The sequence below is a fragment of the Centropristis striata genome, chromosome 16 (assembly GCF_030273125.1).
Source record: "Centropristis striata isolate RG_2023a ecotype Rhode Island chromosome 16, C.striata_1.0, whole genome shotgun sequence".
Lineage (NCBI taxonomy): Eukaryota > Metazoa > Chordata > Actinopteri > Perciformes > Serranidae > Centropristis > Centropristis striata.
Genome location: NC_081532.1, coordinates 28,452,788 through 28,460,801, shown reverse-complemented (window position 1 = coordinate 28,460,801; position 8,014 = coordinate 28,452,788).

Below are 8,014 nucleotides of genomic sequence, written 5' to 3'. Positions count from 1 at the left end.
GGAGTATGAGTTGTTACTGTTTTTGCTCGCCACTATTCACTAAATATCAATTTATTGTTGTTGTTTTCTCACCTGGTTCTTCCTGCGTGCTCTCCCTTTCCCTTCTCTATCTATCTCTCTTTCCCTTGGCACTGACAATCATACACACATATATTGTAGCAGACTATTTCCTACATAAGTAATTTGATACAACATACAGATAGCTGGTTTATATTATCTGTTACTTTAGCTTAACAATCTTCAGCAGAAAAACAAAACAAGACAGAGATCATTATGGACTGTCCCTTTTAAAGAACTGTCGTATGTCCATTGGTCACTGGCAGGCCAGAGAGAGAGAGAGAGAGAGAGAGAGAGAGAGAGAGAGAGAGAGAGGCTAGGAGTTATCTTTCACACATCTCATACCTGTGTGTTATAAATAGCCTATATATATAGATCTACTGTGTGTGTGTGTGTGTGTGTGTGTGTGTGTGTGTGTGTGTGTGTGTGTGTGCCAATTGTGGCCCTCGTGACGATATTTTATGGCCCCTACCTTGATATGAAAGTTTAATGTGAGTATTATATGAATGGCACTTTACTGTGTTGAGTGTGGAAGGTCCCTTTAATTACTTTTTTGGGTAATTTTGTGTTTTTTTTGTAATTTTGTGTTTTTTTTATATAATTTTGTGTCTTTTTTTGGTAATTCTGCCTTTTTTGGTCATTTTGTGTCGTTTTTAGTAATTTTGTGTCTTTTTTTGGTCATTTTGTGTCTTTTTAAAATAATTTTGTGTCTTTTTTAGTAATTGTGTGTCTTTTTTGGTAATTCTGTGTCTTTTTTGGTCATTTCGTTTCTTTTTTAAGTAATTTAGTGTGTTTTTTTCGGTCATTTTATGTCTTTTTTAAGTAATTTAGTGTGTGTTTTTCAGTCATTTTGTGTCTTTTTTGTGGTCATTTTGTGTCTTTTTTAAGTAATTTAGTTTTTTTTTCTGTCATTTTGTGTCTTTTTATTAATTTTGTGTCATTTTTTGGTCATTTTGATACTGCCTCCAACGGCCCCCAGGTAATTTGAGTTTGAGACCCCTGCTCTAAAGTAACTCCAGTGCTGCATAACTTTACCAGTGACCTAAATAAAGGCCTGCTGCACTCAGACAAGTCTTCTCCTTCATTTAGAAATTCATTTAATGGGGGATGTCTAAGTTTGAATGATTCTGATCCAACTCTTACCCTATCAATCCTCCCAGTGATTATTTCCAGGTAAAATTTGTTTTTAACAGTCTATTGAATGGCTCTTTGAAAGGAATGGCTCCACAAGATCCGGTTAAATCCCATCTCTATTAAATATAATGGAACCAGAGCATGTGAGAGGAGCAGTTATTTTTTAAAAAGACAGAACGTCACCCTATGTCCCATTCAGTTCCTGATTCGATATTGCTGTGGTACCTGTTATGAACTACAAGAGGTAGTAGAGGACAGTCTTTTATGGATATGGGCAGAGATAATGTGCAGGGGCAATGGGTGGAGTATCTTCCCAGGATCCAACTGTGGCAGGTGGCAGGTTGTTTGGCGTCCATGTGGTAATGGTGTCGCCGCTTCAGCACATGGAAAGAATGTATCTTGCCGTCTTAACTCAAAAGACAGGAGGAGCATATGGTAGAAAAACACAGAAATTATTAGCACACAAGGTAACAAACACCAGGAGATATCAGACACACTAAAAAGGTTCAAGGATCTACCACACTGGGTGACAAAATGATCTGGCAACAAGTGAAGAGAAGACCAACACACACACACACACACACACACACACACACACACACACAGATATGATGACTGGATACTCTCACTGCTGCACTGTGGCTACATGCCCTGAACGGACTAGAGGGCACGCAACATCACATAATACAGCATCATTATCTCTGTTTACATCTGACATATTTCCTATTTTACATCTGTTAAATAGGATAAATATAATCTTATTTAACATGCCAAAATATCTTTTCCAATGTACAATATCTGTAAAAATGAAAAGTACTTTCAGGAAAACAAACAAAAACAAAATATATATATTAATAATAAATGCCAATTAGCAGAAATGTATGTATATAATATGTATAAAATGTATGTATATTTCTTATTTTTTATATTCTTATTCTGTCTTCTATGACTGACGACTAAATTTCCCCACTGTGGGATAAATAACATCTTATCTTATCATATCTTATCAATCTGGTGTTGAACACAATGAACCTTGATCTTCATACAGCACAAATAATAATTAAAACAAAAAAATCACAATATGACAAACCTGGATCTCTGTTAGGACCAGGAGTCTGTCTGCATGTTTGTAGGTTTCAACGATTAGAGGGGGAAAAAACATTGGCTAACTGTTTTAAATTAGACTTTGCCATCCATTTATAGACTCTGCTTTTATATACCTGGAAGATGTTTAAACAACTTTCTTTTATTATCAGAATAATTAGGCAGAGCAAAAAAAACACTGCGGTTAATGAGCTGAAATAAAAAACAAAGCACCCACTTACTTGCCAATTATTCACCATCTTTATTTAAAGGTTTAATCTCAGAGGTATTTATTTAGTTTCCTTCTAACTCTCCTTACAGCTGCTGAATGAATTAGCAATGGATTAAGAGTGCTTTAAAAAAAAAAGTGTTCAGTTTTCTGTCCTAAAAATCATGAAAAACCTTAATAGCTAGCAGGAGATTGAGACGTCAGTGAGACTCGTCAGATTGGAGAAAATCAGGCCTTCTGGGGTTTTGTGATGCTGCTACTTGGCTTTTGTGGAACAAATCTGCAGGCTGAAAGATGAAGGTGGAAAGGAATTTAAAACTTTAAGAAAAAGACCCATTATAAAGATGCAGGCAGGAGAACCAACATGAGAGCTAAGCAATGGACTGCTGTGGAGAGGGCAGCAGCCTATTTTTACCATCGAAACAGTCCAACCACAAATAATCAATATCGGTTAGAGTCAATGCTATATTCTAAATATTGTCACTGCTTAACCTTGCTGTCAGATAGCAATGTTTGACTTTACTTTATTGTCCCTGAACAAAGTAACAGCTACTTGGACAACAAAATGCAAAATATAGGCCACCTACAGTAATGCCAATAAATTAGTATAGGAGTATGAGTTGTTACTGTTTTGCTTGCCACTATTCACTAAATATCAATTTATTGTTGTTGTTTTCTCACCTGGTTCTTCCTGCGTGCTCTCCCTTTCCCTTCTCTATCTATCTCTCTTTCCCTTGGCACTGACAATCATACACACATATATTGTAGCAGACCATTTCCTACATAAGTAATTTGATACAACATACAGATAGCTGGTTTATATTATCTGTTACTTTAGCTTAACAATCTTCAGCAGAAAAACAAAACAAGACAGAGATCATTATGGACTAACATTATGGAGAGAGGCTAAGAGTTATCTTTCACACATCTCATACCTGTGTGTTATAAATAGCCTATATATATAGATCTACTGTGTGTGTGTGTGTGTGTGTGTGTGTGTGTGCCAATTTTGGCCCTCGTGACGATATTTTATGGCCCCTACCTTGATATGAAAGTTTAATGTGAGTATTATATGAATGGCACTTTACTGTGTTGAGTGTGGAAAGTCCCTTTAATTACTTTTTTGGGTAATTTTGTGTTTTTTTTGTAATTTTGTGTTTTTTTTAAATAATTTTGTGTCTTTTTTGGTAATTCTGCCTTTTTTGGTCATTTTGTGTCGTTTTTAGTAATTTTGTGTCTTTTTTTGGTCATTTTGTGTCTTTTTAAAATAGTTTTGTGTCTTTTTTAGTAATTGTGTGTCTTTTTTGGTAATTCTGTGTCTTTTTTGGTCATTTCTTTTCTTTTTTAAGTAATTTAGTGTGTTTTTTTTGGTCATTTTATGTCTTTTTTAAGTAATTTAGTGTGTTTTTTTCGGTCATTTTGTGTCTTTTTTGTGGTCATTTTGTGTCTTTTTTAAGTAATTTAGTTTTTTTTCTGTCATTTTGTGTCTTTTTATTAATTTTGTGTCTTTTTTTGGTCATTTTGATACTGCCTCCAACGGCCCCCAGGTAATTTGAGTTTGAGACCCCTGCTCTAAAGTAACGATAAACTTTAACAACAGAGATACAAGTACGCACTTCACAGGTACGCAGTTAATTTGTCGCACTGCTCCTTTTGTTTAATAAACGGACCGCTCCAGTTTGACTGTAGCTGCGCTAATGGCGCTAACGAAGCTAACCGGGCTAACGGAACTAACTGGAAAACGGTGCCTGGACTCCTGTACTCGCCGATATGGTATCTGAATCTGAACAACTCTAGGTGAAAGGAAAGTATGAGACAGAGCTTTGGAGCAACTTATTTAGTTGATTCACAACACTACAACTAAAGGATTCTCACTCTGCGTGTGTGTCTCGCTGGATGCCGCTCGGCCACCTGAGTGGTGCAGCCAGCTCATTAACCGCAGTGTTTTTTTTGCTCTGCCTAATTATTCTGATAATAAAAGAAAGTTGTTTAAACATCTTCCAGGTATATAAAAAGCAGAGTCTATAAATGGATGGCAAAGTCTAATTTAAAACAGTTAGCCAATATTTTTTCCCCCTCTAATCGTTGAAGCCTACAAACATGCAGACAGACTCCTGGTCCTAACAGAGATCCAGGTATGTAATATTGTGATGAAATCGTTATATTATCTTTTTATTATTATTATTATTTTGCTGTATGAAGATGGCTTTAAAGAGTGCATAAATAACATACAAAATTACACCTTATTTATAGCAGATCGGTTGCTTGTGGGCAAAATAATGCATCCTTAAGGAGAATATTAATAACTTATCTGAAATGTGAACACACTGTTTCAGACAGAAGTCAGAGGCTTTGTGCAACTGAAGCATTAAGCATTACGTTTAGTTCTGTTTCCTCTGTCAAGTTTGCAGTTTTAAGTTGCATGTTGATGCTTAAATGTCCCACAATACTTGCTGCAGCAAAATTATGGCGTGCATAAAAACATTTACAAATAGTGAAAACAGTGTTATGACTTCGAGAGGTCTGGACCCAAATGCACAACCTCAGATGACAAGTTCCAGCGCAACCAGTCTTTTATTGATATGGGCAGAGGTAATGTGCAGGGGAATGGGTGGAGGGTCTTCCCAGGATAAAACTGTGGCAGGTGAGGAGAGGAGTGCTCAGGAACAGGGAGCGAAACGGGGTTTGGCGTCCACCATGTGGTAATGGCGATGCCGTGTCAGCACGTAGAAAGAATGGATCTTGCAATTAAACTCACACGACTGAGGAGCACATGGTAGCAAGCGACAGGCAATGGAACATTAGACATGAGGATCTTAAGCAATGCAGAAAAACACAGAAATTATTAGCATACAAGCTTGAAGAGAAGACTGTTTTATTCTGTGAGGGTTGATTCGTGGATCAGGTTCAACTGGTGCAGCCTGTGAAACAAAGCAACGCCCATGCACTCACACACACACAGAACAGACAGGAGTGGAGCCTCAGACAAACAGGGAAAAACAACAACAAACAAAAGGGGAAGGAGGAGCTGCCAGGCACAGATCCTGATGAGCGACCTCTAAATAACAAAGCATTTATTCTGGTGATTTGTTTCGGTGCAGAGCAGATCGATGCATCTTTGTTGTAAAGAACTCAAGCTGCATTTCTTATATAAAAGTGTTTGGTAACACTTTACAATAACCAACTAAGTTATGTTTATAGATGGTTTATAAACCAATTATTAACAATTTACTACATATTTAATCTTTAAATGTTTTCAACCAATTTCTTATGAATATTTTCTAAATCATTAACATACTTAATATGGTGTTAAGATGTTATAATGGGTGCAAATTAAACTATTAATAAACTAATAATTATAATTGAATTGTTTCTTAATGGTAAAGTAACTATAAACTTACATTAATATACCATCTATTTACCATTTATAAATTATTTAGTTAGTTAAACATTAATAAATGATCTATTTACCATTCTAAATGGCCTATAAACGGTTTATAAATGATGATTAAACATTAATAAACTATCTGTTATCCATTTATAAATGATGGTTATTGTAAAGTGTTACCAAGTGTTTTACCCACATCTTCTGTCCCTCAACATGTGTTGCGTGATGATTTAATTATTTGGAACTGTACTGTATTGCATATCAAGTTTATATATTATTTCCACTTTCTGTGTTTCTTAATTTCTCCGTCCATCATGTGGTTCTCTCTTGATCTTATTATCAAGTAAGAATCAGTTGTCTGACTGTATTGCAGTCACCCATAAAGTTTTTTTGCTCTTTTTTTAAAAAGATCAGTAACCTAAAGTTAGGATCATACAAACATAATAGAATACTTATATTAGGATCTAGATTAGGATCCAGTTAAAGATTCTCACTCTGACCTACAGAGCACTGCACGATCTGGCCCCGGCATATTTAACTGAACTACTTCACCCATGTCCCTCTGCTCACTCCCTCCCATCAAACAACTTTAGTTTACTGTCTGTCCCTCCACCCGCCTTAAGACTCGGGGTGATCGAGCCTTTGAATCCATAGCTCCCAAACTGTGGAACGCTCTGCCTGCACCCTCAAGGTATGCGGTATTTGTGGATTCTTTTAAATGTCAACTTCAGACAAATCTGTTTAGACGGGCATTTAGTTAACTATATGTACCTGGTCAACTAGATGTCCAGGCTTTAATTATGTTTTCTTGATGTATTGTGTTTTTCTGTTTGCCTGTATGTTGTTTTATACCCTTGTAAAGCACTTTGTGTTTTTTTTTCCTGTAAAAAGCACTTTACTTACTTACTTATTGATATTTAAAAATGATTATAATAGTATAATAGTTAATATATAATAGTTATATACAGTTGTGTTCAATATAATAGCAGTCCAATTTGACTAACCAGATTAATTCAGGTTTTTAGTATATTTTTATTGCTACATGGCAAACAAGGTACCAGTAGCTGCAGTAGATTCTCAGAAGAACAACAAGACCCAGCATTCGTGATATGCAGCTCTTAAGGCTGTGACATTGGGCAATTAGTTGAAAGGGGTTTGTTTCTAGGATTTCGCAATCCTGTGAATCACTAAACTAATATTTAGTTGTATGACCACAGTTTTTTATAACTGCTTCACATCTGTGTGGCATGGAGTCAGCAAACTTGTGGGACCTTTCAGCTGTTATTCCACTCCAAGATTCTCTAACAACATTTCACAATTCATTTACATTTCTTGTTTTTGCTTCAGAAACAGCATTTTGGATGTCACCCCACACATTCTCAATTGGATTAAGGTCCACTCCATAACATCAATGGTGTTGGTTTGGAACCAAGATTTTGCTGGTTTACTAGTGTGTTTGGGGTCATTGTCTGGTTGAAACACCCATTTCAAGAGCATGTCCTCTTCAGCATAAGGCAACATGACCTCTTCAAGTATTTTGACATATGCAAACTGATCCATGATCCCTGGTATGTGATAAATAGGCCCAACACCATAGTAGAGAAACATGCCCATATCATGATGCTTCACTGTCTTCACTGTGTACTGGGGCTTGAATTCAGAGTTTGGGGCTCGCCTCACAAACTCTCTGCGGCCCTTGGACCCAAAAAGAACAATTTTACTCTCATCAGTCCACAAAATGTTCCTCCATTTCTCTTTAGCCAGTTGATGTGTTCTTTGGCAAATTGTAACCTCTTCTGCACATGCCTTTTTTTTAACAGAGGGACTTTGGGATTCTTGTAAATAGATTATCTTCACACAGACGTCTTCTAACTGTCACAGCACTTCCAGATAACTCCAGACTGTCTCTGATCATCCTGGAGCTGATCACTGGCTGAGCCTTTGCCACTCTGCTCATTCTTCCATCCATTTTGATGGTTGTCTTCCGTTTTCTGCCACGTTTCTCTGGTTTTGCTCTCCATTTTAAAGCATTGGAGATCATTTTAGCTGAACAGCCTATAATTGTTTGCACCTCTTTATAAGTTTTCCCCTCTCCAATCAACTTTTTAATCAAAGTACGCTGT